The sequence below is a fragment of the Ursus maritimus genome, unplaced genomic scaffold, assembly GCF_017311325.1.
Source record: "Ursus maritimus isolate PB19 unplaced genomic scaffold, ASM1731132v1 scaffold_12, whole genome shotgun sequence".
In the NCBI taxonomy this organism is placed as follows: Eukaryota; Metazoa; Chordata; class Mammalia; order Carnivora; family Ursidae; genus Ursus; species Ursus maritimus.
Window position 1 is genome coordinate 29407231 of NW_024423564.1, and position 27710 is coordinate 29434940.

A 27710-nucleotide genomic window follows, 5' to 3' on the forward strand; every position below is an offset into this window, starting at 1 on the left:
CAACCCATGCCCACTGATACCATGTTTTAAAAAATTCGTTTTGCTTAAGAATTCCAAAGAAATTATACTGAAATTCTAGTGTGCTTCTAACAAGACAACAAACAAGTATTCACCAAAAGAGACAAAGCTTTTAAACATATCCTAAATAAAGTCAGAGAGCTCCAAACATGAGGAGTTTGGAATCCAAGAAAAGACGTCACAAAACAGAAAACAGAGTACGACCCGCGGAGGTGATGGGTACAAGGGACTCCTTGTGGACACGTCGCTGGACTCCAACGGTTGTTCTTCGAGGGTCACCTCCTTTGGATACCACTTCTGACGCCAAGGAATGCCAACCTAAAAATGAGGTAAACCGACTCAAGCTCAAAATTGTCGAAAACATGAGTTTATTTGGGTATAGCAGAGGAACTGGAATTCAGGACCTGCAGACTGCAGCAAGCTACAGGTGAGCCTGCTGACGGCTTGGGGCAGGCTGTATTAATGGGCTGGGAATGTAAAGTGGGGAGAGTTCAGTTAGAATCTATTAAAATAAAAAACAAACAGAAACCAGCTTTGCAAATTCCCCAAGCAGACAAAACCAGTCCAGTCATACAAATAAAGCTCAATTCAAGTTATTCTGTGAGATCAACCCACCCTGGGCCATTTCTCGTTCATGTCTCTGGAAACCGTAAGCAAACATTTTCCGAGGTTGGTATGGGGTAACACCTGACCAACTTCCTCTCTGAAAAGACAATCCCAACATTATCAATTTTCTGTAGATCAGGCATTTATGGGAAATCTGTCTCTCAGTCCCTACATTTTATTTTCCTGAAGGCACATGAATGAGATTTCCCATTTTTTATCCTCTTGTTCCATTTTAGATTGAAATTCTTTCACAACTTAAAAACCAATTTGCTGATAGTGTTAGGAAAAGGATATGGAAGTCGGTGCTACTTACTTCCTACTGTAGGGAAGCTGAGCTAGATGTGAAAGCGAAGTCTTCCCAGCAAATAGGCCACAGTAGGTCTCTTACTCAGTAGACTGGTTTCCGGTTGAGTCGACTGCTATGAGATCACTTTCTAATAATATGAAGCTTTTGATTTTCTATTATCTCTCATTTGAGAAAATTGGCATGTCATAATTTCTGAAAGATCAAAGGTTTGCTAATACCACTGAAGGAGCTCATTGCCCGACTTTCTCTTGCATCAACTCCTACCTCCCCAGGCTGGGCATCTATTTTAGTGGGCAGGGAAGTCCTAGCCCAGATATCAACAAAGACAGAGTTGTGTTCTGGAATTGGGTGTATCACAGCCACAATTACTTTAAAAACCTCACATTGTTATCCATCTGCCCCATTTTCCACAGACTGTTCTATTAATGGAAGCTTACCAATCGTTTCCGTTAAGAGGATTTCAAAGAGACACCTACTTCCTCACCCACCTTGAGTGAATACATTGTGGCATTACATTAAACATACTAGTATGTGAATAAATGTAGAATTGTCAAATAATCTTTCATTGTTATGCATCAACAGATTTGCCCAGAAAGTCACATAAAGCCCAAATGGATAAGCGCGGCCATCGGGGTGTTTAATTTTGTCTTTCTTCTGTTCTGGATTGCTTTAGAAATTTCTGGCGATCCGTATTTTGGATTCCTCCACGAAATTCTCAAGATTTACGTTAGAGCTGATTAACAAGAACCAGTTCCTTGCAGCTGGAGACAGCTCCACCCCTTCTTATCACGTGTCAGCCTTCGGCAGCCCTCCCCCTCCCACCCCCGTCCACTCAGAGCGCAGGATGGAAAGCAGCTGCGCAGTCCCTGAGGTTTCCCCTTCCTCTGCCTGCTCTTCGCTCTTCAGCCCCCGGGGTGGTTTTTCCCAGTCGGCCTGGTTACAGAGACCCGGCCCAAACTTGCCACTTCTTTCATCTACCCCTCTGTCGTTACCATTTTTGGCTAAACCCTTTGCCCTTGACGGTGCCTAAGGGGCGACGTTAAGCAGCTCTGCGCATGCCACCATGCGTCTCGTGGCCGAGCTATCCCTGAAGAAGGCACAACTAGTTTCACGCGCCCAAAGTCCTTCCACGAAGATCTTTATTAGGGTAGGATTCGATTAGAATTTATATAAACGTTAAGACCTTTCCACCCCATTTAGTAAAGCAATAACGACGGCTTTCATTTCAGGAACTGGTAACAGACGTGATGGCCAGCAGTCTGGTGAGAAGTGTCAGGTGAGTGAATTCCACCGCGGAAAGCTCTAGGCCGCTTGGAGACTTTGCAGGCCTGCGTCTGTAGAGTCCGTTCTGTTCTCCATTCTCGCCTCGCTTTTATCTTCTGATTTTTGCTTTGCCATTTTATATGCCTGGGATGTTTTTAAGGGGCAAAGGTGATGGACCAAGCATTGCTATTGAAGAATGTCAAAGCTGAGAAGTTGAATTAAGCTTGTAAATTTATTTATTGGATATTACTGTTTTGAAACAGGATTTAAAAAAACCCAACTGTTGAAAGCGTTGCTTATTAACAGTACTTAGCAGTATTTCATACCCCCGCCCTCCTCCCCGGGCATTTCAGGAAGGAGCCCCTTTATTTGGCAACAGGTTTTATAGGCTTTTCCTTCCATGAATGATCTAGTCCCTTAGGCAGGCATAACTCTTACTTGCTCAGAAATTTGGCAAAAGGGTATTTTCCAAAATCCACATTAATAGGTTTTAAGCAGATTTTAAGCAGAACTGATTTCGATCCAAACCCAAGATTGGAAGGAATCTCAAAGGTCATCTAGTTTAATACCTACTCTAAGCTTTAGTTCTTTCTGCAACATATTCGCTTAGTTTGTTTCTATTTTTCTTTTCACCCCCTACCTCTTCTCCCACTTTTTTTCTGTGAAGATAAAGGGAAGGAAAGAGGTACTGCAGGATTACCACATTTTCGGATGATTCTTGACTTTCAGTTTTAATGGAGTTAAATTTATGTGGTCAAATCCTACTACAAAAGAAACTGAGACTCTTTGTAAAGATTATTAAAATAACTTTCCTGTTGTAAAAGTAACACATGCTCACTGTAAAAATTTTATAAAATACCGAAGAGTAGAGAGAATGAAGAAAGTCTGTCTTCCGTCACTCAAAGAAAACCACTACTAATATTCCATTTGTTATTTCTAGCTTTTTGCTGTGAATTTTTATATAGTTATGATCTGTTTCATCTGGGATATCATTTATGTTTTTCCCATGCAGTACGAGCATTTCTCTGTATTTTTAAAAACTCTTTGTAAATATCATACTTGCTATATGTATTCTCTTCCATAAACGTGTCACAATCGAGTCAACTCTTCTTCCATCGCTGGACATTTAAACTGCTTTCCTTAATTTGAGATAAATAATGCTCGAATGAGCATGAAAGCAAGATCTTGGTGATTGGGTTCTAGATGTTATTTGGTGATCACATTATTCTTTATCTTGTTTAGGGTAGTGGAAGCAATGAAATAGCAAGAGGATCAAATCAAGAGGGGAAATGAATTTCTCCTGAGCAAAGGTGAATCGTGTAGTCAGCCTTAGTGAACTGAGAGCTACGTGAGTTAGCCCGTATATGCTGTGGCAAAATAAGCGAAGAACCCCACTTACCATTTAATTTTCAGTGTGTATTTTGAGTTTCCCTGACTTTGGGTATGAATTTGGCAGCCGCCTCCTCAGAGAAGGAGACTTGGCTGACTGAAGAGGGAGGAAGAGGTTAGGTCTGCTCCCATTTAGGTTGGTAGCATGTTGTCTGGCTCGCTTGCCCTGCTGTTTTCGGGGCTCCAGCTATTCTGTGGGTAAATAGAAGGCTTTGCCTTCTAGGGCTGTCAATCTGGCACCTTTCATCAGAACTAAATTCAGGTTAAAGAAAAAAGAAAAAAGAAACATAACCCACAAAGAAATTTGAGGGTGGGGGTGGGGGTGGGGGCAGGGGAACAGAGGGAAATAGCAGTAGTCTACCCTTTCATTTACATGACACACATTAACCGTAACAGAGAAGTTCCAAGAGAACTGTCTTGTTCTCTTGTCTCCAGGAGCCCATGTAGGGCGCTTTAATTGCCACATTTTCAAACCGATATAATGGTGGGGATGTCTTAGTAATTACCTTAATGAGATAACACCTTTCCTTCCCTCAACCTACTCATTATCACGCCTCTTGTTCAAATTTCAACTACAAAGAACTATACTTGTAAAAAAAAAAAAAGTCTGAAATGTATTGTTCCAGGTCTCATACCCTTAAAATAATCACATTGCACATATCTTAAAAATATGAAAGAAATAGTACACATAGGCAATTCAAATATGTTAAAGGAAAGGCTTGAGATAAGTAAACTAAACATCTGGGTGCCCTTTAATTATTCTTGGTTGGATTCTTTCTCTTGACCTATAGTGATGCTAAGGTGCCAAAGTGATGAATTTTAAGATGTTGGGCTGTGAAGACGTGCAGCTGCAACACTGATGGATTTAGGAAGGGATGGTAACAAGGTTAGCTGCATGTGAAGTGTGAATTGAGATTTTTGCAAAGAGACTGTGATTGCAGATGGGCATAATGTTGTACCCTTGCATGAAATCTTGCTATTATTGTATAATGGTCAGACAGAGTGTGAAATGACTTATTACTTTTCTTTTATTCTTTAATGAAGTTGGTTAGAGTAGCAGTACCACTGCTAGTCAATAGTGGTAAAGCACACACACAAAAAACTATATGACAGGTGCTGACATATTAAATATTTATTTAGTTTTGACTTTTTTCCCCTAATTTTCATGAATATCCATATGCAAACACAAGCATCTCTTTATCTATATAGACCAATTTGCACTGATTTGCGAATCTGCACTTAGCCTTATTCTCCTGTATAAATATCTATACAAGGCCCCGATGCATATAAAAGATTGCGACGTCCATGAAAATCTCATAGCACTTTTATGTGTTTGAAAACGCTGCCATGCTTTGGGGCTGATTTCTACATGGAATTCAGATTTGAAAACTCTATTTGGAGTTATGTGGGTAACATGAAATATCAGTTTATCACTCTGGTGGCTAGAAATGCTTTATGGAACAAAACATAATAAAAACCCATTTTCAGGCACACTCTGTAACATGCTGAGTTATGGGCGAGATCAAATCACGGTTCTTCTGTTTTGTAATATAGAGTGCATATCTTTCACTATATCACAGAGCCCATAATGTGAATGTGTCTTTACTTTCCAATATCAGCATCACAAAAGGATAATACCTTAGGCTTTACAAGTCAAAGGGAAATAATGCTATGATGTTAAAAACAAAACAGGGCAAACAAAAACCCCTTTCCCTCTGCAGTCAGTCCTCTGGTTCCAGATGCTCCTGTTAGAAACACTAAGAAATATGCATTTAAAGAAAAATTTGGGGGGGCGGCTGGCTGGCTGGCTGGGTCAGTAGAGCATGCGACTCTTGGTCTCAGGGTTGTGAGTTCAAGTCCCACATCGGCTGTAAAGCTTACTTTAAAAAAAGAAATATTTGGGGGCGCCTGGGTAGCGCAGTCGTTAAAGCGTCTGCCTTCGGCTCAGGGCGTGATCCTGGCGTTCTGGGATCGAGTCCCACATCGGGCTCCTCCGCTGGGAGCCTGCTTCTTCCTCTCTTACTCCCCTGCTGTGTTCCCTCTCTCGCTGGCTGTCTCTCTGTCACATAAATAAATAAAATCTTTAAAAAAAAAAAAGAAATATTTGGTTTTGGAGATGAGGGATTTTATTTATTATAGAATGATTTTTATATGGTCTATAAAATTTGTAATAATTCTATTTAAAAATTTTATTTAAAATCAATTAATTAACATATAGTGTATTGTTTGTTTCAGAGGCAGAGCGTAGCGATTCATCAGTTGCATATAACACCCAGTGCTCATTACATCACGTGCCCTCCTTAGTACCCATCACCCGGTTACACCATCCCCCCACCTGTAATAATTCTTTTTTCAAATTTTTATTTTAATTTTATTTTTAGAAAGAGAAAGAGTGCATGCATGCATGTTAGCACACATGTGAGTGTGAGGGAGAGAGAGACTCCCAAGCAGGCTAGACACCCAGCTCAGAGACCGATGTGGGGCTCGATCTCACAAACCTGAGCTGAAATCAAGAGTCGGATGCTTAGCTGACTGAGCCACCCAGGCACCCTGATTCATAGTAATTCTTAATGCATTGGTTTGATACTCTTGATATGAATAAGAAGTGTTTGGAAAAGACAGAAAAATTTGTTTTTAATATATCCCCTTAAATTGAAAATTTAACATTCTAAAAGAAAGCTTAATTCAATTTGTTTGCATATTTCGTATTGTTACATAGTTAGACTCTGGTATCGTAAAAACTCTTGTTCTGTGTTTGGAATATACTGAGAGTCAAATGATGTTCTTCAAAGCCATGCAGAGCAGCCCTCAGACACAGAACCGTTGGCTTAGAAGAACAATGTTTAGCAGAAATTTATTGACCTTTGTCCCACCTTTTCTTTGGCTCAACTTGCTCCACAGGCAGAAAGAATTTCATGACTATGTAGTTCTTCATCACTCAAAAGATAGAATGACCAAATATTTATTTGGATGAAACCTGGGAATATAACATATATCATACTTTTTTTAAAAAAGGATTTTATTTATTTATGTATTTATATACTTATGTATCAGAGAAAGGGAGGAGGGGACGAGGGAGAGGAAGAGGGGAAGGATCCCAAGCAGACTCCCCAGTGAGCATGGAATCTCATGGCCCTGAGATCATGAGCTGAGCTGAAACCAAGAGATGGACACATAACCGACTGAGCCACCCATGTGACCCAATATATACCATACTTTTAAAAAAATTTCTTTTTATGGACAAATTTATCTTTCACCAGGAGCCTCTTGGAGTGACTAGTCTAAGACTGAGTGGAATGAGTATTGGAGTTCCTCAAGATTGTTCTAAGAGTACATAGAGTATGGAGCACTGTGCCTAGAGCAGACTTTTCGGGGACTTGCACTTATGAGGTATCTTAACCCCCTATATTTGTGATGTTAGTTTCAGGAAAGACATACATTCCCACTGCTTACGTGTTGACTTGGCCACATCTAGAGAAAACTCAACTTTGGGCTTTTGGCAGCTGTAATTAGTGACCCTCTTTATCCTATATTCCCTAGAGAGAAGTACTGTGACTGGCTTGCAGTCTTCTAAGTCTGGCCCTTCTGTAATTATATGAAAACACATCTGTGTAAGAGAATCCCTTATGTGACATGGGTGAAAATCTGATCTACTACCTTATCAGTCTCACGTTTTTAAAAAATTGGTTGAGCTGCATCAGTTGCAACTTTTTAGGAATCTCCCCCACCTTAACACCAGTGTTGTAAAGCACTGACTACTTCCTCATTAAGCGAAGGTTTAAGCCTACCATGAATACACAGTATGGACATAAACATTTATTTCAACTAATTTTTCAGTTGATAGCTTTACCCTTGAAGTTTCCTTTCTAATTGCATTCTAGGATGAGAGATACTGGTCTTTATGTTTGAAAGTGCTTAATGGTAGTTTTCTTTAGCAAGATGAGAAATATTCCTCGTGGATTGGTCAGGGAATGATGAAACGAAACACTCAAGTCTCTAATTAAAGAAGAGTGTCATCACATCTCTCTCTAAGTGCTGGTTTCTAAATTCTGGGTTGTTGTCAAGAACATTAATCTGTGTGCACTTCCTGATCATAGTGAATTATCATCTAACATTATTCTCAGTATGTGTTATATATATATCTTTTTGTCTCCGGTCCCTAGGTCAGGGCCTAGTGTAAAGTGGGGACTCAAAAAAAAGTTTATACAATTGAATATGAAGTCATCGATTAATTAAGAACAGCTTATCCAAGGGACGTTTGCAAGTTGAAGTATATTTCTTGAAGGGAAGAACCACATCTGATCTTTCATTGAGCTCTAAGTACCTAGCATAATCTAGGGGTGCAATGAATGTTCGTTACCACTGTTGACTATAGTAGTATATAGTATAGATTTTCTATATAGTATATATATTTCTATAGTATAGTATAGATTTTCAAAAATCTGATTTTTAATTTTCAGGTGGTGGTTGGATAATAGCTCGTAGTTGTCAATAAGAAGAAAGCACCTGGTAAAATTGTACCAGTTACAGGACATCAGCTTATTCTTGAAATAATTGTACTTTCGGCCTACATTTTATTAAACTCCCCCTTTTATCATAGCTCCAAAGTAGTTACTTGACTCTCTAGACTTACTTGTTGCTGATAATGTGTAGCAAGTGGAGAAATGCACAGAATACTCCTCTCCCAACTCTTTTCTAGAAATGAGCCTCTTCAATAGGGGTAGGAGTGAAGGCGGATGTCAGGAACTGACTCCTCTTTCCATTGGATCCTATATTCTAAATTGTATTGGTACGTAAATTCAGGCAGCTGCATAAGCTAGGACAAGGAATACAGAGACCTTTAGCTTATCAACAATATTCTTATAGGGTAATGACAACTGGTAAAATAAATTGAGTTGGCAATTTAATAGGTAAAATTCAAAGAGTAAACAGAAGCAGATAAATTTCATGGTTAATAGTAGTACTACTGAAACACGGCTGTTGGAAGACGCTGTTAATGAAAACAGTGACTTTCAAAATGAAGCTACGTTTAGCAACTATTTTTCACTAGAAGTATTTGGCATGATGTTTGGGCTCAAAATTACTATTCTGTATCGCTTAATGCACTGTTAACTGAAATCTGAAATGTGCGTGGCAGGAGAAGAGAGAAAACTCATGTTTTTTCGTGTAAGAAAGCTCACATCTAGATTGTCTCTGTATTTTACTACCCCCATATTTTAAGATGCTTGGAGAACAAAAGCATACCACCAATTGAGAAAAATCTGTAACATCTTGTCAGGTATTATTTATGTATTATTGTTTTGTTGGAAAAGATGTGAAAATATGAAGAATTAGAAAACAGAACCGCTAAAATAAGTTATAATGAAGCACATCTCAAAAAAAACCAAAAACCACACGAGGGCATAACAATGTTGCGACAACACATTTTCATTATTCTAAAAACAAATTCTGTCTGATGGTTGGTTAAACCCTATTAATTGGGTATTTTAGCTACTTACTGAAGGAGTAAGACTGGAATAACTAGCCTTTCCTTCTGAGGTATCAAATGGAACTAGGCAGGGCGCCTGGATATCTCAGTGGGTTAGGTGTCTGTCTGCCTTCGGCTCAGGTCATGATCCCAGGGTGCTGGGATCAAGTCCCACGTCTGGCTCCTTGCTTGGCAGAGAGCCTGCTTCTCCCTCTCTTGCTCTCCCTGCTTGTGCTCTCTCTCTCTGACAAACAAATAAAAATGGGATCTTTAAAAAAAAAACACCAAACAATAACCAATAACACCAAACAAATAACTAGTGTTATTTTATTTGGTGATCTTGTGGTTCTCTTAAGCCATATCTGTTATGGAAAGAGTGAAGAATATGTGGAGAGAAGGTATTATTAATGTATTTCATATGGCAACTTCAAATTTCCTAGATACTTTCGGTACCAAGGTATTTGAGGAAAAAGATTGAAGAAACAAGTAAGAACTTTAGAGACATGGTAACTATCCTCAGAGTACTACAGTGGTCCGTATTTCACAACAGAGCAAGACTCAAGTGGATCATACTTTTTATGGTACAAATGGGATTAATACTGCACGTCATAGATAACGACATGTCCACAACAAAGAAGACTACATTTCAGCCCCTCCTACTGTGTGAAGGCTTAGGAGAGACAACATTAGAATGTTTTTTAAGCTTCCAAATAAAAAAAAAGACCAATGGTTGTTACTGTCCAAAGATGGAGATAATTTTGGAATTATTTTAGTTCTTAGGGTGCTGAGGTCTACTCACACTGTGTAACATCGCTGTGATTCATATTTATTGCTTGTGAAACACTGAAATGTGTGATCATCTTTTCAACTTAGAAATTGTCTTGCTGGCATGCAGACTTTGAGACCATCAGTTCCTTGACTAAGTTCTAATTCTGGGAATGAAGCAGATCCTTAAGTATTTATTTGCGTGCACTTCCGAGATGCCTCTGTGAGACTTCCGTGGACAGCAAGGAGCAGGGCTGGGTAGATTCTTGCATGAATATGTATGTGACACTGGAGGCAGCTTCTGGAGTCTTTCTACACTTTCCATTCTCTATGTCAGTGCCTTTTCTCTGCTTGCTTTTTTTTTTTTTAAAGGTTTGTTTGTTTGTTTATTTATTTATTTATTTATTTATTTATTTGAGAGAGAGTGCATGCACGAGCGGGGGGAGGGGCAGAGGGAGAGGGAGAGAGAATCCTCAAGCAGACTCCCTGCTGAGCACAGAGCCTCATGCAGGGGCTTGATTCCAAGACCCCCAGATCTTAACATGAGCCAAAACCAAGAGTCAGACGCTTACCTGACTGAGCCACCAAGGCGCCCCTCTCGGCTTTCTTTAACTTGTTTCCTTTCTCTTCCTGTTCTTTCTACCGTCTTTTTGAATCCATTTTACCTCCGTTTAGTACTTTTGCCATTCTTTTGTATAAGATATTTGATTACTTGTCTGTTTTTCTCCTTAGACTGTAAGCCTTTTGAGGACATCTAATACATGTTTAAGAAATTTCCTCAGTGCCTGTCAGAGACGCTCAATAAATGTTTATCAGGCTCCCACAAACTAATATTCTTATCTTGCAAATTATGTACGAGGCTGTCAGCATTATTAAACTCTAGAGTAGGGATTTTTTTTTTTCTTCTTAGTATCTGCATATATGAATTTAAATTTCTAGTTTATTTAATTTAGACATAATATGTAAGGGTGATTGGTTGGGATTATCAACACAATGCTAGTGCATAGCATATTAAATGTTTGGCAGGTCAGAGTCCCCTGGACAGCTTCTTATTTACCAACTGGGGCCTGTGTTTGTGAATCTTTTTCTCCAGAACATAAGACTGGAGATTAATCTTCTACTTCTTTTCTATGGCAGCCAAGGAAGACTGGAATATAGGATCTTTGAAAGGGAAATTGGAGCTGTGAAATCTTATGAGCTAGCTCTTTTCTAAAAAAAAAAAATTCATAATACATATATGTATGTGTATATATACAATGTAGATATGTAATATAAATATATAAAATAATATTTAATATATAATGTATATAATTATATATATTTATGGAGAGGGCAAGAAAGAGAAAGATGTTTCTCATTCATAGGCTTTGGGAAAATTTAATAAAATTTATTGGTGAAATGTCTAAGAAATGTAACTGTTGGCATTCACCAACTATTTCGACTATGTATTCTGACTATTATGAAGTCATTTTTGGTGTTTATTAAAATGCTCTCTTGGCTCCCAGTTTATTACTGGTTCATCTGATTTGAAGAGATAATTGGATAGGTCTGACAGATGAATGTTAAAATGTGTCTGGTTTCCTTATATGTTCTGCTCGGGTTCTGTCCAGTGTTTCTCTGCAATGCCAAACGACCAGGGAATCTTGGCAAAGAGAGTCTCCAGGCTTTGGCAATGGAGGATGGGCCTACATTTTCTCAACTGCCCAAATACTCTGTGATTTCGGTCTCAGCAGGCGTCCCCTTCTCTTCCATAGCAACAGTACATTTGGGGGATTACTGTGTGTTTTTTCTCCTACCTCCTGTGGGAGAATACCACTCCTTCTAAGCTGGGATAAATCGGGTCACTGGCTAGAATTCACTATGGTCCTGTTAGACGCTGTTTCTAGAGTTTGATACAGGCCTTCTTTGGGGGATAGAGGGGAAAGCAGAAGCAAATTCAATATAATGTCAAGTTCAAGCTTGTATTTTCTTTTCCTGTTGGGGGTGTGTATCAAAGATGACATCTCTCCTTTACAAAATAAACGCAGATGCAAGTAGTGTGTCGAGAACGAATCCTCAAACTTAAGATCATTTCCATAGAATACTCTTTTATTAAACCAAAAATTACAATGGATAAGGGTCAGATACCTTAAATGATGCAAGATGACTTTTTTTGGAGGATGTCACTGAAAGCATTTTATGGTACATGGATTGTTTTACTGTGAACATTCCCAGTGATTGGTATAAACCTTTGCCAATGAATGACAAATTTACATACACATCATGTCAGCCAGCAATATTTTGCGGCTTTAATTGCTTTAGCTTCAGGCCTTCCATGTCAAAATAGAGTGTTTAATGTCCTGCAAGTTGCTCTGCTTCTTTGCAACGTTAAATTATTCTGTAATTTGCCTGTTTTCTTTCTAATGCATTGTCCATTAAGTCCTTTAATAATTTATAATAGAAGACGTATAATGCAACTTTAAATAGCATGTGCAGCTTCCTTTTTAGAAAGTTCTAGAGAACACTACATCAAAAACTAATGATGTACTATATGGTGGCTAACTAAACATAATAAAATAAATACATAAATAACGTTAAAAAAAAAAAGTCCTGGGTGTCAAGAAGACCAGAAGACCTGAAATGAATTTGCATAGCATTTGCTCCTACTTACATCTCAGTTAAAGAGATCCTCTTTTATGTTGTTAAAGTTTTGTCTTAATGTGAAGCATTGTGTTTATATTAATAGGTATGTAATATTATACTAATTTTTAATTTTAGGTAAAATAGTATTTTTACTTAAAAAGTGCAGGTGGGCAATAAAGAATCCATTAAAAGGAAATGGATATTTTTCTATGTAGCCAAGTAATTTTAATGATAAGATTGATTTTATTCAGCAAAGTCTGAGAGAATGAATGAGACTAGAAAAGTTTATTTGTGACCATTTAGTTAAGCCAAGTTCAACAAAGATGTATCAGCACAGAAACACAATGTGTTTGATGTGTCTTTGGTTGTTATAGGTTTGAAGCATATTGAAAAAATAATCTTCAGTTTATATCATATCTGAGTGTTATCATTTTTTAAAAGATTTATTTATTTAAGTAATCTCTACACCCAGCGTGGAGCTCGAACTCATGACCCCAAGACCAAGAGTTGCACACTTTGCTGACTGTGCCAGCCAGGTACCCCTGAGTGTTAACATGTTTAATGGTTAGAATCTTATCTGATGTCCCTTTTTAAAGAATGACCCTTTCTCGGTTCCTGTTTCTGATGTGGTATTTTGCTGTGTGCTTGTATATTGTGTCTTAGGTATTAAAATAGCAAAACTCAGATAAATGTGTAAACGCTAAAGAATGTCAAACACCTCTTCTTCTCTATGATTAATGCCATGTTCAAAGATAGCCTATTCCTTAATTATGTACTATATGATTGTTTAAAGTAAGTTTCAAATGAATAACAGTGACACATTCCTCAGTATATAGTCGATGTCTCCTTGCTCAAAGTAGCATTAGAGTCTTAAAAGACCAAAAAGGAATTATCTTTTCTGTTTTGAATACTTACATTTGCCAAGATGAAAAGTTTTATTTAAAACATGAAAAATGAAATGTATATATCCACGTTATAAAATTACCTTTAATAGTAACCCCCCCCTTGTGCTTTCCTCTAGTCATGAGGGTGTTTCTTCAATGATTCTATTTACAATCAGGTTCCCACAGTGCCCTTGGATGAGTTTAGCTATAATTTGGTTATTGGGCCTTTGTGATCCTTAAAACAGATTCCGACAATTATATAACTGGTGTCTTAAGAATTTTGGAGGGCTATAAGGACGCCTGGTGGCTCAGTCGGTTAAGCGCCTGCCCTCGGCTCAGGTCACGATCCCAGGGTCCTGGGACTGAGTGCTGCATCGGGCTCTTCTCCCCCTGCCTGCCGCTCCCTCTGCTGTCCCATCTCTCTCTCTCTGACAAAGAAATAAAATCTTAAAAAAAAAAAAAAGAATTTTGGAGCACTGCAGCAATTTCTAGTCTAATCTTACCTAATGATATATCCAAAGCTTTTTATAAATTTTTAAAAAATTTTTTATTAATTTGAGAGAGAGAACGCCCTTGCAGGAGTGCGAGTTAGGGAGTTGGTGGGCGCAGGGAGGAGCAGAGGGGAAGGGAGAGAAAGAGGGAAAGAATCCCAAGCAGACCCTGTGCTGAGCATGGAGCCTGACGAGGGCTCGATCTCAGGACCCATAAGATCATGACCTGAGCCGAAAGCAAGAGTTGGCCACTCAACCGACTGAGCCACCCAGGCACCCCAAGGCTTTTTATAACTTTGAACTCCTAGAGAAAAGTATATTGTCTGATTAAATAATCTCCAGAGATATTTAACCCAAGGTTGATACCATCTCTTGATAGTTCCTCATATGGAAGAACACTTCACACTTCAATGGTATTTGTGAAGCAACCATGATATTTACTGGGGGATTTAAAACTAATGTATGAAGACACTATATTTGAAGTATTTGAGCACCTTCAAAAGGCTTGTGTCGAATGGCTTTACCTTTAATATTTCATATGTGGGGTTGGAGTGTGTGTGTGTGTGTATATATATATATATATATATTTAAGATTTTATTTATTTGACAGAGGGAGACAGCCAGTGAGAGAGGGAACACAAGCAGGGGGAGTGGGAGAGGAAGAGGCAGGCTCCCAGCCCAGCGGTGCTCCATCCCAGGACCCTGAGGGGATCAGGCCCTGAGCTGAAGGCAGACGCTTACGACTGAGCCACCCAGGCACCCCCACTCCTTTTTTTTTTTTTTTTTAAGATTTTATTTATTTACCTGAGAAGAGAAAGAGAGAAGCCCAAGCAGGGGGAAGGGCAAAGGGAGAGGGAGAAGCAGAGTCCCTGCTGAGCAGGGAGCTGATGCAGGGCTTGACCCCAGAACCCTGAGATCATGACCTGAGCCAAAGGCTTAACCGACTGTGCCACCCAGGCGCCCCTTGTGGGAGTAGTATCTTAGGAAAGGTTGACCAGAGTGCATATTTTGAGTTAGTATAACCTTAGTTGATCACTTATTAAGAAAATACCTATTTTGGGGCACCTGGGTGGCACAGCGGTTGGGTGTCTGCCTTCGGCTCAGGGCGTGATCCCGGCGTTGTGGGATCGAGCCCGGCATCGGGCTCCTCCGCTATGAGCCTGCTTCTTCCTCTCCCACTCCCCCTGCTTGTGTTCCCTCTCTCGCTGGCTGTCTCTATCTCTGTCGAATAAATAAATAAAATCTTTAAAAAAAAAATATCTGTTTTTTCTTTTCAATTTATTAAGATGAGAGGAGTAAAAGAAAACACATGTGTGGAAAATGAACACTGTAGCATACCTGGATTTGGTGGGCTCAAATTTCATGCTGATTTAGAACATGGAGTGAGGAACCTGTATCTTCCTGGACCTTTGAAAGCCCGAATTAAATGTTACAGGCTTGTGGTTATGAGCTTTTTCAACTTCATGCTTCCCGAAGTGCCTGGAAGAAATTCAGAAGAGGTAGGAACATACCTTAACTAACAGCACACTCCTTTACTGTATCAGAAGAGAGCAGATTTACATTATCAGGCACATGGGGTTATTGGCAATAACATAGATGTTCTCTCATTTCTCTGTTTATTCCATTTCCGATAGACACTATGGCCAGAACATTTTAAGAAGCCATGTTGAGATGAATGTGGCCTAGCAATTCTAAGAGGAAACTCCCTAGCGCTTTTGCTAATTTCAGAATGTCCAGGGTAATTAGAACAGTCCTCCGCCAAAAAAGGAGAAAGCCCTGTAAGTAAAAATCCCTCATTCTTCTGCTTGCTCCTCGAGGCCCGTGCCTTTTTTCCTTGCTATCTTTTTGGAATCCTAAGGAATAAGGTGATGCTCCATCACATGCCTGGGGTGGGGAGGGCGCAGGAAGGGTGAGGAGAGGGGTGCTTGTGGCTACATTTCTGTATTGAATTTAATTTTTCATTGATAATTAGACTCTCAAAGCCACCTGATATTTTTGACCAGCAGGAAACAAAAGCCCACTGATTGACTCAGGGGATGCGGGGGAGCGGCCCCCACTGTGCTCACTCAGCTTCTCCACAAAGACTAAAAACAAGAGCTGTGGCAAATTGGATCACCATGCAAGTTCCAACTGGCCCATTGTGTACAAGTAGTAAATTGGGAGCTGATATTTCTGAGAACTATTTATTAGCAAAGCTTGGTGTTTTACTCCCTCCCTCCCCCGCCCTCCTCCCTCCTGCCCTTAGTTGTTTTTTTTCTCTTTCTTTCTTTCTTTCTTTCTTTCTTTCTTTCTTTCTTTCTTTCTTTTATTTTCAGCAAACTGCTTTTTACCAAGTTAAGTGAGCAATCTAAAGCACTTAACAAAAAATTCAGGTAATTATCCAAAGAGTTGGCCAGACTAGAAACGTACTGATTATATGTGACAAATGAAATACAATTTTTTTCAGTAATCTTAACAGGTATTTATGTGTGCATAATTGCACAAAAGGGAAAAATGGAATGGCATTTGCAAGAGTTTACTGAAATGCAAGCAAATAGAAAAAATTCTAAAAATTCAATCTTATTGCTGCATATATTAAGATTTGTAAATGAAGATGTCTCAGTGACAGCTTCTGGTGGAGTGATCAGTTCTAACCATTTAGTACAAAAAAGGTGTGAAAATACTAGCCTGTGGCCAGTTAGCAGAAATTGTAGTTATACAAGCCTAGACCTGCATGTCTTACAGAAGAATTGATAACTCTGGAGTTTTTTCAATTCGAGTAATACGGAGAGGGAAAAATGGAGTCCGTTTCATTAGTTGATTATATATGTCCCATCTTTGAGAGTTTTAGCTTTCGCTGAGTTGGAAATATGGTATTATTTCCACTACCAATATCATAGAGAAAATGTATATAGAAGTTTATATGACTGCAAAAATAAATAAAGTTTCTATTAATGTTTCACAGCAACGTTTTTGAGATGATACCAGCTCATTTTATGTGTACTTATTCGTTTGATCTTTTATGGACAGTACCACATACGGTGTAGTTTTGTTTCTGTGTGCTTCCATTTTCCACCAGTGTATAATAAATTCTATGACTTAATGAACTCATTTGGTGAGAAGAGCTCAGACTACCATGGTTAAATCCTGGTGTTCCAGCCAGGGAACATCACGAAGACGCTCACAGGAAGGGTGCAAGCAAGCTCTGGTCATTACTTTATATCTGACTATTACTACTCAACCATCAAATATTAAGAAATGTCTGTGGTGTCCAATAATGTCTTAGGTGTTGCAGGGGATGAGAAAAGTATGATGCTTGGTTTCAGACATTCAGAAGTTTATCATTTGATAGGTAAACAGAAGTTAACCAACAAAAACAATGAACAAACTATTCAATTACAGAGGTTGTGAATATGATATTGCAGAGCTATGGGGATTTGAATGCCTATTTAGATATTCTTCTAGAACGAATTGAAGTCTAGCCTTTCTTAACCTGGTGGCTAGCATAAGGTGGGTGGGGTTATTGCACCCCAGAAAATCATAATAGAATTCAAAGGTATCTTGACAATTTTTTTTTTTTTAAGAAAAAAATTTCATTTTGGGTGTTATATGCAACTAATGAATCATCGAACTTTACATCAAAAAAAAATTAAAAAAAAAAGAAAAAAATTTCATTTGAATCTTGGAAACCAAAGCAGACAATAGAGGCTCAGGATTCAGGGTCAATGAACAATCTCAAAGACGAGGGGGATGTTCTTGGAGTATGGTACATTGTAGAAAACTATTCAGTTTTTGCCATCACAGATTTTTTTTTTTTTTTTAATGGAGAGAACTTGAGGGTGAGCAAAATGAGATATATTCATAGTAAGTTCCTGATTGGGTTGCTGTAGGATTCAATGAGATAAGGCTTATTAGGTGTCTGGCACATACTGTGTTTTCAAGAAATATGAGTTGTTTTTAAAATAGAGCTGTCAGGAAAGGTGGTAGTTTCTCAGGGCCTGGGAGTAGAGAGTGAGATGGAAGCAAGCTTTGGCTCTCTGGGCTCTGAGGAGCTCTGATGGGTAGATATCTGTCCCATGTGCCCCTCTTTGTACTCGCCTTACCGTCTTAGCGTTGGTTTCTAATATCTGCCCCCCTTCCTATCAACACAGGAAGTAGACCTCATTTCCAGGTCCCGTGGATTCTTCTCTGCAGCATTTGACATTTTTATTTTTCTTTGGTATCTTCTAAAAAAAAAAAATCCCCTCTTTCCTTGGATTCTGTGATAATCACTATCTCTCATTTCCTCCACTTTCCTCTCAGTTTCTCTGATGAGTTCTCGAGTTCTCATCCTCCAAGAGCTTGCACATCCCTCACTCTTTTTTTCCAAACCGGAGTCCTCTTCTCAACCGCCCTTTTCTTTTACTCTGCAAATCCTCCTGAGGAGCTTCTCATCCTCTCCTCCCATGACGTCAGTTCTCAGCGGATGCTGGACAGTTCTCCGTATCCAGCTCCAGCCTCTCATCGGGCTCTAAAAATGCATTTCTGGTTTTTTCCTTACAGCGCCTGTAGTTGTCTTAAATGCAACATGTCCGTACAGAATTTATTTGCCACTATATTCCTTCTCCTGTATTCTGTATTTAAGTTAATGGTATTCCTACCACAGGGCATCCAAATGTCCCTTAGCCTGGGACTGAGGAGTTTCCCAGGACACAAGACTTTCACCGCTCCAACTGCCAAATGCTAAAGTCCTGGGCAATCCAGGACTAACCAGATGTATCTGAGTTTTCCTCTACTTTTCCTTTTCCTCATCTCTTACCTTTGAGTAGTCAGCACACTCCGAGTATCATATCTCAGGACTCTGTCTTGAAGCCTACCCCTCTTTTTTTATTCTCAATGTTACTGCCTGCATTCAGGCCTTTATTATTTTGTATCTGGGGTGCTGTAATGGAATCACACCTGGGATTCTCGATTCTAATCTCGCTCGTCTTATACACTGGCAGAGTAGCCTGAATAAATGCAGATCTGATAATCACGGCGCTATTAAACAAGAAGCCAAAACGTTAGGAAGCGAGAAATCCATGGAGAAAACTGAGTTCTGCCATAGATTAGAGGGTTTTGGCTCTTCAACCCGACTGCAAGAACCCTGTGACTCTGAAAGGGACTGATGGTAACCTCAGTATAATAAATCTCGGCTAGAGATCAACACAATTTTCTCCTCAGCTTCTGGATCAATTTTCCCCCTCTGCCTGGACAGCAGTACTTGCTTTTTAAAAATTGCTTTGGGAACATCAACTTGCATTAGAGTTGAATCAAAATAAGACCAAAAAATTCCGTGATTATCTGTATACAAAGAACTAGGTATTAGTGATAGGGAAAGGAGATAAGAAAGAGAAAATATTAATTTTAACCAAGAGACAAATTAGAAATTTTGCCGCTCAGGAATATTACCTTAAACACCCAAAGCAGCTCACCTCCCCACACCTTACTCTAGGACCTGTCTCTTGTTTCAATTACAGTCTTACCAGTGGTGACGTCATTTTTTGCTCACTAATAACATGCTCCTTCATTGTGTCAAGTACATAAACTTGGAGTGGGTGGGGGTTTTTAAATATATCTGTAAAGTCTTCGATATTCTTTTTTTTTTTTTTTTAGATTTTATTTTTTTATTTTTAAGTAATCTCTACACCCAACGTGGGGCTTGAACTCATAACCCCAAGATCAAGAGTGGTTCGCTCCTTTGGCTGAGCCAGCCAGGCGCCTCATGTCTTTGGTATTCTACCCTGTAAGATGTGGCACTCCATTCTCTTCCTCTTGAACGTGAGCTGGACTTAGTGGCTTGCTTCTAATGAATAGAATATGTCAGGAGTGACATACGTGTGTTTTCTGAAACTAAGTTATTAAAGGCATTGTGACTTCTTCCTTACTCACCCTGGGATCATTGACCCTTGCGGAAGCCAGCTTGCATGTTTTGAAGATGTTCTCCTCTGGAGCTGTCTACGTGGGGGCTGGGGCTTCCAGGGCACAGCCAGCGCTACCTTGCCAGGTGTGTGAATGAACTATCAGTGCGGAAGAAGGTCTGCCAGCCCCAGTCGAGCCTTCAGCTGACCGTAGCCTTTGTCTACATCTAGACTGCAGTCTCCTGACTAACTCTGAGCCAGAACCGCCCAGCTAAGCTGCCCCCAGATTCCTGAGCCGTGAAGCTGTGTGAGCTAATCGGTGTTTTTTACTGTGAACCACTAAGTTTTGGGGTGATTTATTATGCAGCAAGAGGTAAGTAATGCAGAGTAGTTTTGTTTGATCCTTTCTTTCCTACTTCTGTCCTTTTGGCCCTTTTCCCAAAGATTCAGACCCTCAGATCATGATAGATTTTGCTGATTCTTCTGCAAAAAAGCTATATTCTTTACCCTCACTTACAGTATTTCCTGCTCTGTTACATTCCTTCATCTCTGAAGTCTTGACTTCCTTTTTTTTTTTTTTTTTTTTAAAGATTTCATTTATTTATTTGACAGAGATAGAGACAGCCAGCGAGAGAGGGAACACAAGCAGGGGGAGTGGGAGAGGAAGAAGCAGGCTCATAGCAGGAGCCTGATGTGGGGCTCGATCCCACAACGCCGGGATCACGCCCTGAGCCGAAGGCAGACGCTTAACCGCTGCGCCACCCAGGCGCCCCTGAAGTCTTGACTTCCTGTCCACTCATTCCGAGGGTCTGCCCACGCTCCACTGTACAGAGACCCCTCTCCATAGGTCTCTTGCATTTTATGATATCTTGTGAGCAGAAAGACTGACTGCCTTTTTGTTCTAGATGATCTTTCCAAGGATGTAGGCTTGCTTACTGTCCAGTATAATAAAATAATATCTTCCGGGGCACCTGGGTGACTTAGTTGGTTAAGCAGCTACCATCGGCTCAGGTCCTGATCCCAGGGTCCTGAAGTGGAGCCCTGAGTCCGGCTGCTGGTCAGCAGGAGGCCTGCTTCTCCCTCTCTCTCTACCCCTCCTCCTGCTTGTGCTCTCTTGCTCTCTCTCAAATAAATAAATAAATAAAATCTTAAATATAATATCTCTGCCTGCTGCTCCCCTAGTTTGTTTGCTCTGGCTCTCTCTCTGACAAATAAATAAATAAAATCTTTAAAATAATATAATAATAATAATAATAATAATAATAATAATAATAATAATATCTTCCTCTGGCATGAAGATCAGACAGGCTTGCTTATTGCCCATTAGAGAAGATTTGGGTTTCATGAGTTCAGTGTTCCTCAGCTGTGATGCAAACCTACCGTATCCGTCAGCGGGATCCACTGTGGCCGTTCTGTATCACCCCCCTGGCATTTGGAGAGTAGGGGTAACCAAAACCAAAATGGTGCTCAGGTGGCTGGTTTTGCCGTGAACAGTAGGACCTTTGTCTCTGATACAGGAGCTCATGGCTTCTGCAGGCTCACTTGTCAGCTTGCAAATAAGGTAAAAGCTCAGGCTCGTACTAGTCCTTGACAGTGTTAACCCATTCTCCTCAATCCCACCTGAAGTTGTAATTATGCCTCTTCTCTTACTCATTCACCAAATGAAAACTGACTTTAAGTTCTAAATCTCTAACTGCCTCCCATTTTGATTGCATTTTGTTTTGTTTCTAATACATCTTAGTAAATGCTTCAGGCAAATCTCAACCACACTCTTCTCATTTCTGTCTTGGAACTCTAGAAGGTGACAATATCTTTATCTGTTACACCTTCCTCATATTCTTCTTCGCGGAACCGTGTCGCCTGCCCCTTATGAGATACACGTGTGAAACTTTCCTCTTCTGGGAAATAGTTACCCATTGTTCTTTCCCTTTTTCTGTTCCTCATCTGAATCCCCCTTACTCCATCCTTGCTTTCTCCTGCTTCCCTCAAGTACTTAACTCCTCCATGTTACACAATGGTAGTTAATGGGAGACATCAATGTAGGTTTTTAAAAATCATCTGTTACCCCCTACAGATGTCTTTTTCCTATAGAGAGTAAAAAAGCCCTTGAAAGCAGGAGACTTGGAATTTGTTTTCTTAATAAGACATGCGGATCTGGACAGAGTATGCTTGACATCACAGTCCCTCACCCAGCGCTGGCAGACCCACATTGTCCGGCTTCCTGGGATAATCTGAATCTCATCTGGTGACATGGCCGTGTTTCTCAGACATAGGATTAGAAGCCCTGAACACGCACAGCAATCGCTCCCGTCCCAAGAAGCAGATGGCAACCCTTGAAACGGCCTCCGGCTGCTCCTGCAGAGCTGTTCCTCTTTTTCAGCCCAAACCTTTCTTACTAGTCGTAGCCTTTATCCACGACTTCTTGCTCTTTTCCTCAGGCTCCTGTAGTGTAAGTAGTCCTCTGGAAAAAAAAATATCACCAAAGCTCTTCAGTCTTTTGTCCATTGAATAACTCTTGAGTTCTCTTTCTTATGCCCCTTAATGCTCTCTCTCAGATAAGATTGGGCTCCTTGGTTTCATATTCTATTCTCTGCGGGAAAGCATTAAAAATAACTAAACAAAAACTTACTCTGAGGAGAAGTTTTTTTTTTTTTTTTTTTGGTCTCTTCTTTTCTTTTTGAGGTTTAATCTATTCTGCAAACAGAATCTTGCTTACTCTGTCCATCGCCCCATGTATCTGCACTCCTGGAAGTTTAGTCCTTGTGGGCAGATTTGTTTTTTGGTTTTGGGGAACTTTTATTTATAGCTTTTTAGAAATCGTCTCCCTTCTCCACACCCACTCCGCTGCAGGCTTGTGAACTTGAAGCTGTGTGTGTGTGCGCATGTGCGTGTTTGCACGTGGACACACATTAGGAGGAGAAAAAGAGGTTTCTTGCCAAGTAGGCTCTTTCCGGCGTCCCCAGCTAGTTTTGGAATCTGTGAGTAGGGTGAGGAAGCAGAGGGTAAATTTGTCTCCTGATTCACATGGCCAACAGCTTCGTCGATTCTGTCAAGTTATACGATAGCGGTTTTCCCTACCAGCTTTTTGACTTGCCATTTTAGAATTGGAATGGTCCTGAGGGCTAATATGTAAAGCAGTGAGAGATATGAAATTGTGGCTCATTTTCATGGGATGGCCATGCAGCAGGGGGATTCATAACTACAGACGTTTTATTGATAAATGAAATAATACATGAAAAATGCAATATACAGTTTTTATTGTCTTTTATTATGTATGAAATTGTCTTCAACATAAGTTACAACCTGATTAAATGTAATAGACATTTAAAAATGTATGTAAAGTCAAAAAAATTCTCGTTACGTACACTCTCTTTTGTCTAGAGTCTAGCAGATATAGTACTTTTCATTGCAGGATTTCTGCTTAACCTGATAAGCAAAAACAACTAAAAAATACAAACCAAAGCAACTACGAATATCAATATTGAATAAAGCATTAAAAAGACAAACACAGGATCACTTTTTTTGTTCAGAAATGCAGAATGAATATTAAAGTTAGTGCCCCCCCCCAAAAAAAAACCCCAAGAAAGTAATCCTCCATCTCCAGGGGTAAAGTTTCCTGCTCAGGGGCACATGCTGACTCTCAATCTTCTCTCTGCTCCTGTGGAGAGCCCAGCACAGGGTCATTCTGAAGACTGAGATATTATCACCACAGCAATCCCGAAGCCCATGCACCGGTGAAGTGGGATTTGTTGTCAAAGACCTCTTTGATGGCCTCAGAGCAAGGCTTCACTGGGATGCTTGAGAGAAAATCCTTTTGGGGGCAGATGTCTGAGATAAATTGTTCCACTCCTCCAGCCACACCACAGCGGTCCAGTGCGGAGGGGATGGATTTAGCGTCCCGCTGGGGCTTGTCCTTGGCTTTCAGCTTGGTGTAGGTATCCTTGTAAAACTCCTGGACTTAATCACCTCATCTTCGAGGAAATATCCCAGTGGCCTGCAGCTATTTTAATGGCAGACATCACCAAGAGGAAGCCAAAGAAGAATCCCGGCAAGCACTGGGGCTCTTGCAGCCCAACAGCCCAGGAAACCCATCAGCATCCTGAGGGCACCGGCTGCCATCAGAATTGATCCTTCAGTGTAGAAGCTGGAATGATGATTTTCTGGCTCCAAGATGCTCTCGGCCTCTGATTCAATTCAGAGCTAAGTCCAATGACAAGGAATGCAATCCCTGAAAGCCTGAAGATGAAATTAAATCCAAAGAGCAGGTATTTGAGGCACTTGGTGCCTTTTTCGACTCTTGGCGTGGCTGCCTGAACTTCTTTTTGATACTATTATTCTTTCAAAGTGCTATCAAAAACCTAAACGAAAAGAAACTCTGTTAGGAAAGTCTTTATCATTTTGGTCTTGTGGAAATAGAATATTTGTTTTTATTGCAGAATTGTTTTTCTCTCTAGACTTTAAAAATATTTTTTACAAGTGACTTTCAGAAAAAAAAGTAGGTAAGTTCATGTAGGCTGTTTCACTTGACATCTCAATATTTAAATGTCCCCCCCCCTTGGGCTGGATTATTACCTGCATTACATACTATGAATTTTCTAGAAGTTATTACATAACTGGCAGAAATATTTGGCTTAAATTACCATGATATGTATCACATTTCTGCTAGAGACACGCATATATTGTTAGAAATTATAAAATATTTCAAACATACAAAAATAAAATAACTGATTCCCAGATTAAGCCTATGAATTTTTTCCTGTTCATACTCCAAATTCCATTTTCCCCTCTCCCTCCCTAGAGGTGAACTTAATTTTACTGTATCACAGGTGGGGTTCCCCAGGAAACAGGCTCTGAGACTCTGAGATTTATATGTGGAGGTTTTCTGTGGGGTGCTCTCAGGAGACACACCTGTGAAAGGTGAGGAAAGCAGAACTGGGGAAAACTTTCAGCATTTTAATTATATGTGTGGGTGTGGTTTTCTTTAAATTTATCCCGTGTGGTTCACTGGGGTTCTTGGATCTGTAAATTTATGTCTTTCACCAAATTTGGGGCATTTTCAGCCATTATTTAAATATTTTTTTTGGACCACTTTCTTTTTCCTCTCCTTCTGGGACTCTCCAGCAAGATAAATATTAGACCTTTTGATATTGTTCCAATACAAAGCCTCGTTTATTATTTAAGTTTTTCCCCCTGTTATTCAGATTGGAGTCATTTCTACTGTTATTCTGATTGGATAATTTCTACTGATCTGTTTTCAAGTTCACTCTGTTCTATTGAGGTCTGTCTGGTGAATTTCTGTTATTGTAATTTTCAGTTATAGAATTTTCATTCAGTATTAATTTGCTGAAAATGCCTATTATTCCATTTGTTTCTAGATTGTTGTTTGCCCTTATTTTGTGTTTGTGTGGCATGGTTATAATAACTGCCATAGCTTTTTTTGTTTGATAACTTCAATATTTGGGGTCATCTTAGTGTTGGTGTCTGTTGATTGCCTCTTCTTTTCAGTTGTTTACATTTTCCTAGTGCTTTGCATGTTGATTAATTCTGAACCATATCTTGGCCATTTTCAATCCTATGTTACGAGATTCTGGGCTCAGTTGAAATCTGGAGAGTGGCTTCTGCTTCTCTTTCTCCTCCTCCTTTTTCTTCTCTTTTTTTAAAAGCAAGCAGTTAACACTACGAGATTTAGACTTCAAGTCCTGACCTGGTTTATGTGGGCTTAGAATGTCAGATTAGTTTTTTCAAAGAGTTTGCAGTGCTAGTCTGGTTACCACAATGTATGCACCTTCTCTGATGGTCTACACCATAGATCTGTTCTCACAGCCTTTGCTATGCTGATTCTGGTAGATTTCATGCAGGTTCAGGTTGAGAGTGAGTTTAAAGAATCACTTTCAGCTTCTTTCTTTCCAGATTTACTCAGCATTTCTATATTGTTATAGTGTATGTATGTGTGTTGGGGGGGTATCCATAGAAACTTGGCTTATCATTTTGCCAAAACCAGAATTCTACATAATTTCATTAAACAATTTATTATATTCATGTAATTTCTTTTTGATTTTTAAAAACTTTTATCAAAAGTTCATGTAACAGATGATGTTAATGCTCTCCTACTATTTCCTCAGATCCCTTTACCATTTTGTTCATGTTGACCCCCAGAGGTTTTCACTCCTGACAGCCAGCACATGCACTGTTTTTTCAGGAAGCTGCTTTCAGGCTGTGAGTGTCTGGTTTGCCTGCGGATGCCTGAAGAGTCTGGGAATTTGCATCCTCAGTGGACAGCCCTGGCACCACTGGCCATTTGGGATGGGAGTGTAATACTTCCGTCCCCTCGGTCCTGATCTGGACAGCCCTTAGTTGGAACCGAAACTGCACAGCTCCCTGGTGGAACTGAGTTAAAGGTCCCCCTCACGAGACTTTGCTAAGTATTGGCATCCTTGTTTAGCTCCCTTAACTTCCCTGCCCACTTCCCCATTTCTTCGCTGTTTTTTTTCCTTGGAAAACCTCTTCATAAATAACTTTCATATAGGTCGTTGTTCCAAGATCCCCCTCTGGGACAGTGTAACAGATAGAAATTCTAAGATGGCCCTCAAGATTCCGTGGCGTATGTGTTCCATATAATCCCCTTCTCTAGAGCATGAGTGGGGCCTGTTTTTATGATGAGACAGCTACTCCTTTGTTTCATGATATGGCGAAGGTGATGGGATCATCACTTCCTTGATTATATAGGACTCAGCTTCAGCACTCTGGAGAGAGATATTCTGCTGGACTGGAGAGAAGTAAACTGTGATGTTGCGAGAGGGCCACGTGGCAAGGAACTGCTGGGCCTCTGGCAGCCAGCAGGAAAGGGGGACCCCGGCCCTGCAATATAAGGAATTGAATTCTGCCAAGAGCCATGTGAGCCTCAGAAAGACTGGCTAATCTTGTGATAGTAGAGCATGGTCAGAAGTATGGGCTCTGGAGTCCAGCCTCTTTTAGTTAGAGCCCAGTTCTTCCTCATTCTTGTAGTGACTTTGGGCAAGTTGGTTAATCTCTCTTCCCTTTCTATTTGTAAAATTGGAATGCTGATAGTCCTTACTGCACAGGACCGTTGTGCGAGTTTACTGAGGACAGTGCGTGGCACAAGGAAAAATGCTTTCTAAATGGGAGCTATTATGATAGGTAATATTGCAGAAATACATAAATTATTTAATAATAATAGTTACATCAATAGTTTTTAGTAAATAAAATAAATGTATCAAAGTGTAATGTTAAGAAATCAACATTTTAATAATACCTATGTAAAACATATGAAAATATACCAAATATATCTTATAAAATACATGAGGTGTGATCAATCACTCCTTTAAATAATGAAATCATTATTATCCTTTTTTAAAAAGATTTTATTTATTTATTTGAGAAAGAGAGCACAGGCAGGGTGAGGGGCAGAGGGAGAAGCAACCTCCTCACTGAGCAGGGAGCCCCATGCAGGGCTCGATCCCAAGACTCCAGGATCATGACCTGAACCAAAGGTGAATGCTTAACCAACTGAGCCACCCAGGCGCCCCTGAAATTATAATTAATAGTGGCCACATAGTTGTAATACATTACTTAAGAGGTGTGGAATTATGACCCCTTCCTCCTATCCCTCTTTGTTTCTAGCCACTCTTCATGTCTTAGAGCCTATCCAACCTCCCGGGTCCAGCAAAAAACATCTTTTCTATAAATTCTTCTGTGATTCCACCTACACTCTGAAATTTCGTTAGTGTACTTATTTTTCTCTTATGGTATTTGTAACTCCTCTCTCATTGTTCCTTGGTTAAAAAGGTCTTATCATGAATTGCATATGTTAGAAACTCATATATGTTAAGTGGATGCATGAATTAAGAGGACTGATAGAACTTTTAAGAGTCCTTAAGCTATTCACTTACCTTTGTCAATTAATTTCTCACTAGCCACACAGTGCTGTTCTAATTCATAACACGAGCTTTCAAAATAAAGATATCGACTACACCAAACAGTGTATGTTTTCAGTTGTTCTTTTTGGAAATCTGTGTTCAT

General features: G+C 39.8%; 1 pseudogene; it reads right to left on the minus strand.

Annotated features, from left to right (window-relative positions):
- Nucleotides 1-196: 196 nt before the first annotated feature.
- On the minus strand, nucleotides 197-27710 carry LOC103663098 (annotated as a pseudogene).